The sequence below is a fragment of the Urocitellus parryii genome, chromosome 13 (genome assembly GCF_045843805.1).
Source record: "Urocitellus parryii isolate mUroPar1 chromosome 13, mUroPar1.hap1, whole genome shotgun sequence".
Taxonomy (NCBI): Eukaryota; Metazoa; Chordata; class Mammalia; order Rodentia; family Sciuridae; genus Urocitellus; species Urocitellus parryii.
Window position 1 is genome coordinate 48,041,885 of NC_135543.1, and position 11,617 is coordinate 48,053,501.

The window sequence follows — 11,617 nt, forward strand, 5'->3', positions numbered from 1 at the left end:
GTTAACGGTGGGTAGTTTTCCGTGTCTAAATGTTTGCAGACACTTGGTAAAGTGTCTCGGGCCAAGTTTCCAAAAGACAATACCTCCACACCAGGGCATTTGTTTAAGCAGGCAATCCCAGATAAGAAGGGGGTTGCCTCCTCTCTTCAAAAACCAAGAATGCAAGACGCAATGCTGTGGGAGGTTGGGGCAAATTCCACTGGAACAAGGAATCCTCAAGTCCTTTTCTCAGCTCCCACCCTCCCTGAAAATAATGGACTTGCCCTTAAGAGAAGGTCAGGAAGCTGGAAGGGTTTTTTAAGTATTTCTCAAATCAGACAACTGGGACGAGGGTGAGATCTTCAATTCCAAGGCTGAGTTGGATCCCAGAGCTCCAAGGGTGCCTCTTAGTGTCTTGCTGAGCAGGTAGCCTATGATATATCTTTCCCACTGGGCACCTGGCATCATGTGAGATCTAATCAATGCACAACACCTTACATTTCCTTTTGGCATGTTGAAAAGAACAAGCCTGCAGATCTCTGCAGGCTGTTTCCACAAGAGCTTCCACCAAACCTGTCAAGACCCACTGACAGTTTGATGGGTACCATCACTCACCCAACAAATATTTACAGATTGTCAGCTTAGATTAGAATCCAAAATGGTAGAAGGGCAGAGAACAGAGATGAAATCTAGACTCTCACATATGATAGAAAGTGACAAGAGTCTTAAGAGGAGCGAACAAAGACATCAGGAGTTCAGAGAAGAGGTGACATCTAGCTGAACAAAGGTAAGCTAATCAGAGAGAGCTTCCAGGGAGAGGAGGTCTTTGAGTGAGCCCTTGAGCTGCTGGGATCCATGAAGACAGGAGCCAGCCCCATACCTGGCTCTGGCCCACATGTTCTGATTCTCTTGACTTCTCTGGATCATTAGCCTTTAAAACACATACTCTTGAAAATTATGGACATGACATTGTAGGTCAGCCAGTTGCCTATGCTTTTCCAGGGACCTCTGACTGAATATCCTTGGAACCAAATGTTGGTAGACTCTTTTTTTTTTTTTTTGTACCAGGGATTGAACTCAGGAGCACTCAACCACTGAGCCACATCCTCAACCCTATTTTGTATTTTATTTAAAGGCAGGGTCTCACTGAGTTGCTTACCGCCTCAATTTTGTAGAGGCTGGCTTTGAACTTGAGATCCTCCTGCCTCAGCCTCTGGAGCTGCTGGGATTAGAGGCAAGCTCCACTGCGCCCAGCTGGCAGACCTATTTTTGATGGGGGATTTGAAAATAAATTCAAAATCTCCATCTGCCTCTCCTTCACATTTGCATTCATATTTTTTGAATTAAGTAATTGGTTTACAAAACTGTGAAGAAGAAAAGAATGGGCTCCTGCACTTTCCATGTCATTTGAAAAGCCATTGAACGGAAGAGCAACACTTTAGAAGGAACCAGAAAGCCACGTGCTCTCTGATCGTGAGATAGGATGCAGAGAGCCTGTGCACCCTCCACCCAATTTCTCAGGTACTGAATCTTCTCACTTTCTTCTTTTTCAAAATTGTTTTGATTTTTATAGTTCCTTTTCCTTTCCATGTATATTTTGGAATATAATCAGGCCTCTGTATCTGCAGATTCAACCAACTGCAGATTAAAATTTTTCAGAAAAAAGAAATTTTTTTGTACTTGTCAGGCACAGTGGCGCATGCCTATAATCCCAGAGGCTCAGGGGGCTAAGGCAGGAGGATCGCAAGTTCAAAGCCAGCCTCAGCAACAGAGAGGCAATAAGCAACTCAGTGAGACCCTGTCTCTAAATAAATGACAAAATAAAGCTGGGGATGTGGCATAGTGGTTGAGTGCCCCTAAATTCAATCCTCTGTACAAAAAAAAAAAAAAAAACAAAAAACTCTTTAACAACTATTTACTTTGTATCAGATATATAATTAGATTTGATTTAAAGTATATGCAGAGAGGCCAGGCAAAGTAGCACATGTCTGTAATCCTAGCAACTCTGCAGGCTGAGGCAGGAGGATTGCAGGTTGGAGGTCAGCCTCTGCAACTTAATAAGACCCTGTTTCAAAATGAAAATAAAAAATAAAAAGAGCTGGAAATGTAGCTCAAGGGAAAAGCTCCCTTGAATTCAAACCCCACTATCACATAAATAAAATAATAATAAAGTATATAGATGCATGTTAGGTATATGCAAATGCTACACCATTTTATACAGGGACTTAAGCATCCAGGGGTTTGGGGATCTTTGGGGGGGGTTCTGAAACCACTTCTCTAAGGATGTCAAGGGAGGACTGTAATCAAAGTGGTATATCCCCTAATAGTAACATCTTGCAAATACAAGTTTATTGGATTAGACAAGATATAGATCAGTTCTATTACCTTAAGGAAAGTTCATATTGCCCCGTTAGAGTGACATCCACTTCCCATCCACCCTTACTACTTCATTGTTTTGCTGTGCAGTGCTGGGGACTGAATCCTGGGCTTCAAGCATTCAAGGCAAGTGCTCTACCACCGAGCTGTATCCCCAGCCCTCCCACCACTTCCTTAATGCCTGGAAATTATCATTTATTCTTTATTTCTACAATTCTGTTATTTCAAGAATATTGTGCAGGCTGGGGTGTGGAGCTCAGTGACACCTTCACTAGCAAAAACAATGTCACAAGTTTTTATTTATTCACTGATAGATGTGCTGTAATATCTCATTGTGGTTTTATTTTGTATTTCCCTGATAGTTAATGATATTGAACATCTTTTCCAGTGTATATTTGCCATCTGTACATCCTCTTCCACAAGCTATTTCTTTTCTTGTCTTTGCCCATGTTTTTGTTGGATTCTTTTGGTGCTTTTATTCTTAAGTTTTAAGGGTTCTTTATATATTCTAGATACTAGTCCTCTGTCAGATATGTGGGTTGCAGATATTTGGTTCCAATATCTGTCTTGTTTTTTCATTACTTTCACGTGGTCTTTCACAGAGTAGAAGTTTTTGATTTTAGTGAAGTACAGTTTATCAACTTTTTTATAAACAGATCGGCCAGGCTCAGTGACACACTCCTGTAATCCCAGCAACTCAGGAGGTTAGGCAGGAGGAGAATCACAAGCTTCAGGTCAGCCTTAGCAACTTAGCAAGACCCTAAGCAACTCAGTGTCTCTAAATAAAATACAAAAAAAAAGGGCTGGGGATGTGGCTCAATGGTTAACTTTCCCAGAGTTCAATCCCTGGTATCAAAAAAAAAAAAAAAAAAAAGAGTGGGCTGCAGATTTGGCTGAATGGTCAAGCACTTCTGGGTTCAATACCTGGTACTAAAAAATAATAAATAGATCATGCTTTGGGTATCAAGTCTATGAAGTCTTGTCTACCCTTAAATATTAAAGATTTTTCACCATACTTTTTTCCTTAAAATTTTTATTTTTTGAGTCTATGATAAATTTTGACCTACTTTTTTAATAAGGTGTGAGATTTAAGTTGAGGTTCACTTATTTATTTATTTATTTATTTATTTATTTATTTATTTTTGGCTTGTGAATTTCCAATGGCTTAATCACCATATATTTGTTTGCTTACTTATTTAAATTTTTTTCAGTTGTAGATGGACACAATACCTTTATTTTATTTATTTATTTTTATGTGGTAGATCGACCCCAGTGCCTCCCACATGCTAGGCAATTGCTCTACCACTGAGCTACAACCCCAGCCCTCAAGCACCATTTATAAAAAGTATTTATTTCCCCTCCATTGAGTCCCTTTTACACACTTGTCAAAAATTTGTTGGGTGTATTAGTATATTTCTCTGTTCTCTACTCTGTTTCATTGATCTATGTACCTATATCTCTGCCAATTCCACACAATCTTGAATACTACAGTTATAAGTCCTAAAATAAGATAGGTTCTTTTCATTTTATTATTATTTTTCAATATTGTTTTAGCTATTCTAGTTCCTTTGCCTTTCCATATAAATTTTAGAATTTAAATAAATTCTGGAATTTTCCTAGTAATTGCAATAACCCCATATTTGAATTGGGGAAAATTAACATTTAGTATGAATGGCCTTTGTATCCATAAATATGGCACATTTTTCCATTGATTTAGATAATTTATGATTTCTTCCATCAGGATTTTATAGTTATCAATAAACAAGACCTGTATATGTTTTATCATGCAAGTGTTTATACATAAGTTTTTAACTCCTAAGGTGTTTTTTTTTTTTTTATTATAAATGGTATAGTACTTGATGCTGTTTCCATGTTTTTATTGCTAGTAGGTTTATATTCCATCCTGTGACCTTGCTGGACTCATTTATTCAATGTAGAAGGTCATTTTGTCTTGGTTTTACTTGTAAATTCCTTGGGATTCTCCTTGTAGACAACTGTGTTATGTGTATAAAATTTTTTTTTAAAGTTTTCTTTTTCTTTTTTTTTTTTTTTTTTTGGTACTGGGGATTGAACTCAGGGGCACTCGACCACTGAGCTACATCCCCAGCCCTATTTTGTATTTTATTTAGAGACAGGGCCTCATTGAGTTGCTTAGCTCCTTACTTTTGCTGAGAGGCTGGCTTAGAACAGGTGATCCGGCCTTAGCCTCCAGAGCCACTGGGGTCATAGGCATGCACCACTACACCTGGCTATTTCTCTTTTTAAAATCTGTGCCTTTCATTTCCTTATCTGGCCTTATTGCACTGGGTAGAACTACCAGCACTGTGTTGAATTTATTTCTTTTTCTTCTTTTTTTTTTTTTCTTTTATTTGCAGTACTAAGGATTGAACCAGAAGCACTCTACCACTGAGCTGCATCCCCAACCTTTTAATGTTTTTGTTTTTGTTTTTAATTTTGAGATAGGGTCTCACTAAATTGCCCTGACTGACCTTGGTCCTGCAATCCTCCTGCCTAAATTTCCCAAATCACTGGGATTATGGGCGAGTACCACCATGCTCAGTTTACTATGTTGAATTTGTTCTGCCTTTTCACAATCACTGTGTTTGTTTGTTTGTTGTTTTTCCTTTTTTTAACAGTCCTGGGGATTGAACCAAGGACCTCACACATACCAGGCAAGCACTCTACCACTGAGCTACATCCCCAGCCCTTTCTTTTACCTTGAGACAGGATCTCACTGAAAGATCTGCCCAGACTTGCCCAGTCTGGCCTCCAACTTGCCATTCTTCCTGCCTCAACCTCCAGAGTAGCTGAGATTACAGAAGTGCACCACTGCCCCTGGCCCAATCTCTTTCATCGTCAAGTATAATGTTAACTGCAGCTGTTTTATAGATAATTCTTTATGAAGTTGAGGAATTTCTCCTTATTTTCATTTTTTCTGAGTTTCATTAAGAATGGATGTAGAATTTGTCGAAAGTATTCACTGATTGATATAATCGTGATTTTTCTTTCTTTAGCTTTTTAATATAATGGTTTACATGAGTGAGTGACTGATTTTTCAATTGTGGAACCAATCTCATATCCCTAGAATAAATGCTGCTTGGTCATGGTGTATAATTTTCTCATTCATTATTTTATTAATAATTTTTGAATTTGTATTCATAAGGATACTCTTCTGCAGTTTTCTTTCTTTTTTCTTTTTCTTTTTGTCTGTGTGGGGTGATTCATTATGCACTAAATTTCATGGATAATTATAATGCTTTTTAAATTATCTATTTCAGGCAAGCACAGTGACACACGTCTGTAATCCCAGCAGCTCGGGAGGCTGGGGCAAGAGGATCAAGATGAACTTGAGCCTTAGCAACTTATCGAGACCTCATCTCTAAATAAAAAAATAAAAAGGGCTGGGGTTATGGCTCAGTGGTTAAGCACCCCTGAGTTCAAGCCCCAGTACTAAAAAATAAATACATAAATTATCTATTTCATATTTGGATGAGGTGTGACAGTTTGTGCTTTTTTGAGGAATTGGCCTAGTCTAAACTGCCAAAGATCTAAACTTAGGAGTCTACAGTTTTTGCAGTATTTTCTCTGTGTGCTTTTGATGTCTTCATACTATGTAGTGATAGCCCCATTTCACTCCTATAGTGGTCATTTGTATCTTCCCTTTTTATTTTCTCTCTCTTTCTAGGGATTTCTCACTTTCATTGATCTTTTGAAAGAACCAGGCTTTGTTTTATTGATTTTTCTCTATTGTTTTCCTACCTTCAATTTTATGGATTTCTACTCACATCTTTATTATTTCCTTTCTTCTGGTTGACTGTCATGGGTTCATGGGTTTTATCCCCCAACCTTTTTTTTTTTTTGGTGACACTTCTTGGGGATTGACCCAGGACCTTGTGCATGCCACACTCCCAGCCTTTTTTATTTTGTGACAGGGTCTCACTAAGTTGCCCAGGATGGCCTCAAACTTTCAATCCTCTGCCTCAGCCTTCCAAATGGCTGGGATTACAGAAGTATACTCTTTCCGGTCTTCTTCTAATATAACACTTAATGCTAGAATTTTCCCTCTGAGCACTGCTTTAGCTGTTTCCACAAATCATGATACGTTGTTTCTTCATTTTCATTCAACTCAGTATATTTATTTTTAAATTTCCCTTGAAACTTCCAAAAAAATAAAGAAATAAAAGCCTTTCCTCTTTATCTTTAGTTTCTAAATGCACAAAGATTCCCTGTTACCTTCTGGTTTTCCTATTTTAATTCCATTGTGATTTACTGTGCCCACTGATTCTTACTTTGATTCCTTTATGGTTGTAGACACTCAGTATGATTTCATTTCTTTTAATCATATCTTTAAATGCATCTCTCTATATAGCATTAAATCTTTAATATATCTTTATTACATCATATAGTTTGTAAATTGGGTTTGCTTAAAAGGGGTCTACCAGTATCCCCTAGAGCTTATGAATTATCTTCTACCTTATCTGAAGACACTAGTCCCTTTAGACCTTTCATTAAGTAGGGCTATTTTCCAGACCAAGCAACTGAACATTGGATTAAAAAGTCTTTTTCATCTGCAATCTTGAAACAAAAACATGCCATCAGCTCTTCCTTTGATGTCACATCATCCTGCCCCGATCTGTCCAAATGAGAGAGAAATGGGAGATGTCTAACAGAGGGGTCCACAGGGGATAGTCATCTTCACTTTGCTAAAAACCAACTAAGGAGAGCCATAATACAAACCCCACTTGCACCTCTCCATCCATTTTAACAAGCCAAGCACCAGACAAGTTTAGGATCACTACACACACACACACACACACACACACACACAAAGCCTCTGGTTTGTCAGGAATGTAATCCTATGGAAATATTTTCCAGGACAATTCATAAAATCCAGAAGACAGATAGAGACAGAGAAAGTTTCTTTTTTTCTCCTTTGTCTTTTGCAATGTTGACTGCTTCCAGTTCAGAATAGTCATCTAGTAATTCATTCTAGGGCTTGGATTTCCTTTGCCTAATTTTGCAGCAGAGGTGACCTGGTTCATAGGTTCCATAATCTGTATTTCCAAAATAATAATTTGTCCATGGTGAATTTGCATAGCGACAGCAACAGACCTCCTTGACTCCTGGAAAATAAAAATTTAAAAATTAAAAAGCCCACATCCATATCCTTTACTGGATTGCCCAGAGCACGGTGGGTACTGATCCAATTCCACAGGCTCTGATGAGCAGGTCAGAGATGTTTTCCCAGAGGAGACCCAACCCTCTCGCCCAGCCCCTCCTGCTTTTCTCCCCGGGATAAACACAAAGCAGAGACCAAGCTCCCAGCAGGATGACCTATAAGTGACCCTTGGACTGACCTAACACTCTGGTCACTCTCACCGACAGATTTGTTTATCTTGGAACCTCGGAGCCTCTGCACCCAAAAGCCCCGGCCCTAGACTCTAAGTCCTCCAGAGCCAGCTGTCAGTCACAGCTTAAGTGCTTGTTGGACGGCTGCGTGATAGCCTGAGTTTATTTACCAAAACCTGATGTTTATGCTGTCCAGCAACGAGTAGGGGCCACAGGCTGCTGAATTTAGTAAGCAGGGAGCCAACTAGACGTCTCCATCAGGAATTAGCTCTCACATCACAGAATTATCAGTGGACCCCGATAGTGCGTCTCTCTGCCTCAGCTTTCCAAGATTAAAGGTCCCCTGGTGATCCAAATGTGACATCTCCATCCAAAGGAGGGTTCTTTGGTCAGGCTGTTTCCTGAGAGCTTATTTCAATGAAACATAAGAAGCATAGCTACCTCAAGAGGCCAGGAGGAGGGCTGGGGTTGCTGTGTGTGGCTCAGGGGTAGAGCGCTTGCCTAGCATGTGTGAGGCACTAGGTTCAATTCTCAGCACCGCATATAAATAAAAAATAAAGGTTCATCAACAACTAAAATAAATGCATAAAATTTTAAATAAAAAGGCAAGGAGGAAGGTGTAGCTTCTTATCTGGGATATATCACGTTGAAAAGTGGCTTGTCCAGCAGTACTACGTGCAAGTGACACTGACATCAGGATACTTACCAAAAGAAAGACAGACACTCTCCCAAGTCATAACACTAGGTGGAATGATCAACAAATTCAAAAACAAAATAGGAATCACAATTTGACCAGAACTGGGGACATAGCTCAGTCCCCAATCATTAACACATATTTGTCCCTGAGTCCCATTTCTAGCATCAAAAAATTAAAATTAAAAAAAAATTTCCTGAGTTATTACTTATTTACTGATTTATTTTGTGGTGCTGGGGATTGAACCTAGGGCCTTGTGCATGGGAGGCAAATGCTTTTCTCAACTGAGCTATCTCCCAGCCCTCTTGAGCTATTTTTTTTTTTAAGGTAGATTTAATTTTTCCCAGAAGTCATCTCTTAAGAAAGGAGTCCCAGTTTTCCTCCTATTCACATCTCAGTGGCCATCCCAAGGACATTAAGCCTATTCAGAAATTCAAATTCATTCTCACTTAGATCCATCTCTGCACAAATTCTTTATTAATGCCTTCTTCAAATGACTCAGGAAAGCAACCAGGAACTTCTAGATAAATGAGGTCAAATCAAAAAAGATGACAAGGTTGGCAACAGAAGTGGGCTTTTTCTTCCCTCCAGCAGAGGATGGAAAATAGCTGTGAATTTTGAAGGCATGTTTTTCTTTGGTGGAAGGAAGAGGAAGGGGAGAAGCGGCCCTTCAGAGGGCAGCGCGGTAAAGACTCTCCACCGATAACCCATTAAAGTCCTGCTGGTCAGTGACTCTCAAGGCCCCCCATTATCAGCCTTGGCTTAAATAAACCTTCTGCCCCGGCACCCACCCGCCTCCCCCGAAGCTGCAGGCCCCATCCATCAATGTCACCTTTACAGAGTGGCTGCCATGACAGTTCATGATCATTAACCAGCCCTGGCGTGCTTTGTGTTAAAGTTAAGACACATCAAACACAGCAACTCCTCGGTGCCTTAAAGTTACAGGAGACAGGGATGTGCCAGGGCTGAGGTTGGCCAAACTTGACACACAGCTTTGACAAAAGGTAAAAAATGAGCCCTGGATTAAAAAAAAAAAAAAAGCCTCAATATCCCCTCTCCACCCTCACCTCCACTCTAGGGGGCAAAAACCAGGAGGAAAAGGGTCACTGTGGGAATTAAGGGAATGTGCACAAATGACACAGCCACAAGGCTCCTTAGCCCCACCCCCAACTGCCCTGTGAAGTGGCCTGCCTGGTCTGGCCTACCCTTCCCCCACTTCCACCCCTAGCAGAAGAAAGACCTGCTCCCAGAGAGAGGCTCCTGGTGAACCACCTCCCTGTTCCCTTGGCATCTCATCTACTGAGCCATTTCACAGTCTGTCTTATTCCCAGGCTCAAATCCCTGAAAGAAATGGAGACTGAGCAGGCTCTTGTTCCATTGTGCAAAGTTTTACAGCATCGAAGGAGAGCGTGCATGAACCGGGGCCGGGTGTGTAACTGGGTGCTGCTGCTTACCTTTCGAGATTTCTCCAGGGGCCCACTGTTTAACGAAGACATTTGCTTTTCTTATCATGACTTCTCTGTAGCAAGGCCCAGCTTGGGAAAATGACCTTGAAAGGAAGTTTGAGAAGGAAGAGGGGAGCTGGCCCTGCCAACCAATATTTAAAAATTAATAACAAAAAGAAAGAGGAACAAACAAGTAGCTCATAACTACCCTGCCACCAAAGCACATGGTATGTGTGCGACTCCTCCCTCCCTCCATTCACTCCCATGCCATGTTTGGGCCCCTCCCATCGGCCACTCATGGAGTGATGGCCCAGGGCTATAAAGAACCTAAAATGGGTTCTAGTTCTTTAGGCGTTTAGACTCTATGAAAATAAACAAAATATGTACAATGGGGAGAGGGCATTGGGAGAGCAAAGACTGGAGATGGGGAATCAGAGAGACTTGTCAGGAAGCGGACAACTGGAGCCATCTTGAGATCTGAGCAACAATTCAACAGAAAACAGGGGAAAGTCCTACTCTGTTCATGGTAGAAGATCAATGATGGCTGTCATTCACTGCGTGTACTAAAGTCTAGGCAACACACTCGTATGTCATAGACCAGCCACAGGTGGCCCTTAAGCACTTGGAAAGAGACTGGTTTGACTGGACATGTGTCATTAAAAGTGAAAATATACATGGTTTTAATGATTTAGTATAAAAAAATAATGTAGGGGCTGGGGATGTAGCTCAGTTGGTAGAGTGCTTGCCTCCCATGCACAAGGCCCTGGGTTCAATCCCCAGCACCACAAAAAAAGAAAAAAAAAAAGGAGAGAAAAAAAATAATGTAGACTGTCTCAATCAGTTGTAATTTTTACATTGATTACATGGTTCAATGATAATATGTTAGACACAGAAGGTTAACAATAGGAGTTTTTACAGATGAGAAAGCAAAGGTGCTCTCTGGGAAGTTAAGGGCTATGCCTGTAGCCACAACTGCTAAATTTCAGGAAAGAGGAAGTCAGGGTTAGGATTAGGTTTAGGGTTGATTCCCAGGGCTGAAGCACTAATTTGGATCTAGAGAAGTAGGAAAAGAAACAAAAGAAAGTTCACCCCAGTAGAACCATTTTCTTTGATATATTTATGTGTGTATTGTTTTAAAATTTAAGTAATATCGCTGGGCATGGTGATGCATGCCCGTAATCTCAGTGACTGGGGAGCCTGAGGCAGGAGGATCCCAAGTTGGAGGCCAGCCTCAGTAACTTAATGAGGCCCTAAGCAACTTAGCAAGAGTCTGTCTCAAAATTTAAAAAAAAAAAATTAAAACAGCTGAAGATGTGGCTCAGTGGTTAAGAGCCCTTGGGTTCAATCCCCAGTGTTGTCCCCCCACCAAAATAAATAAATAGATAGATAGATAGATAGATAGATAGATAAATAAATATCAAGTGTAACATGTGAGGACCCCTTCACTCCTGGTCACAAGCCCCCTTCTTCATCTGTAAGTCTCCCTTCTTATACAAATGACCTGGCTCCTTTTTTAGCTATAATATTTATGGGGCTAATAAGATTTTGCTGAAGAAGGGATTTCTCTGCTTTAGAACAGTTTTAAAGCCACTTATTCAATAGTCTCTGAGATCCCTTTGGGTTCTAAAATCCTTTGATTTGGGAATATAATTTTATTGTCTGGTTCTGTTTCTCCAGCATATTGTTGGTCATAGATTTGATTTATTTGATGTGGAATTCTTGGCCAAGAGCAAGGCCCTTCATTACAACATTGCTCCTATGGGGAAATATGATT

The 11,617-nt window shown here is 40.3% G+C and overlaps 1 non-coding gene across 1 annotated transcript; it reads left to right on the forward strand.

Moving 5' to 3' along the window:
* The first annotated feature begins 10,557 nt into the window (after positions 1-10,557).
* Positions 10,558-10,631, forward strand: Trnag-ccc (transfer RNA glycine (anticodon CCC)). The gene has a single exon. It is a non-coding gene; the product is annotated as a tRNA-Gly (tRNA).
* The last annotated feature ends 986 nt before the right edge of the window (positions 10,632-11,617 follow it).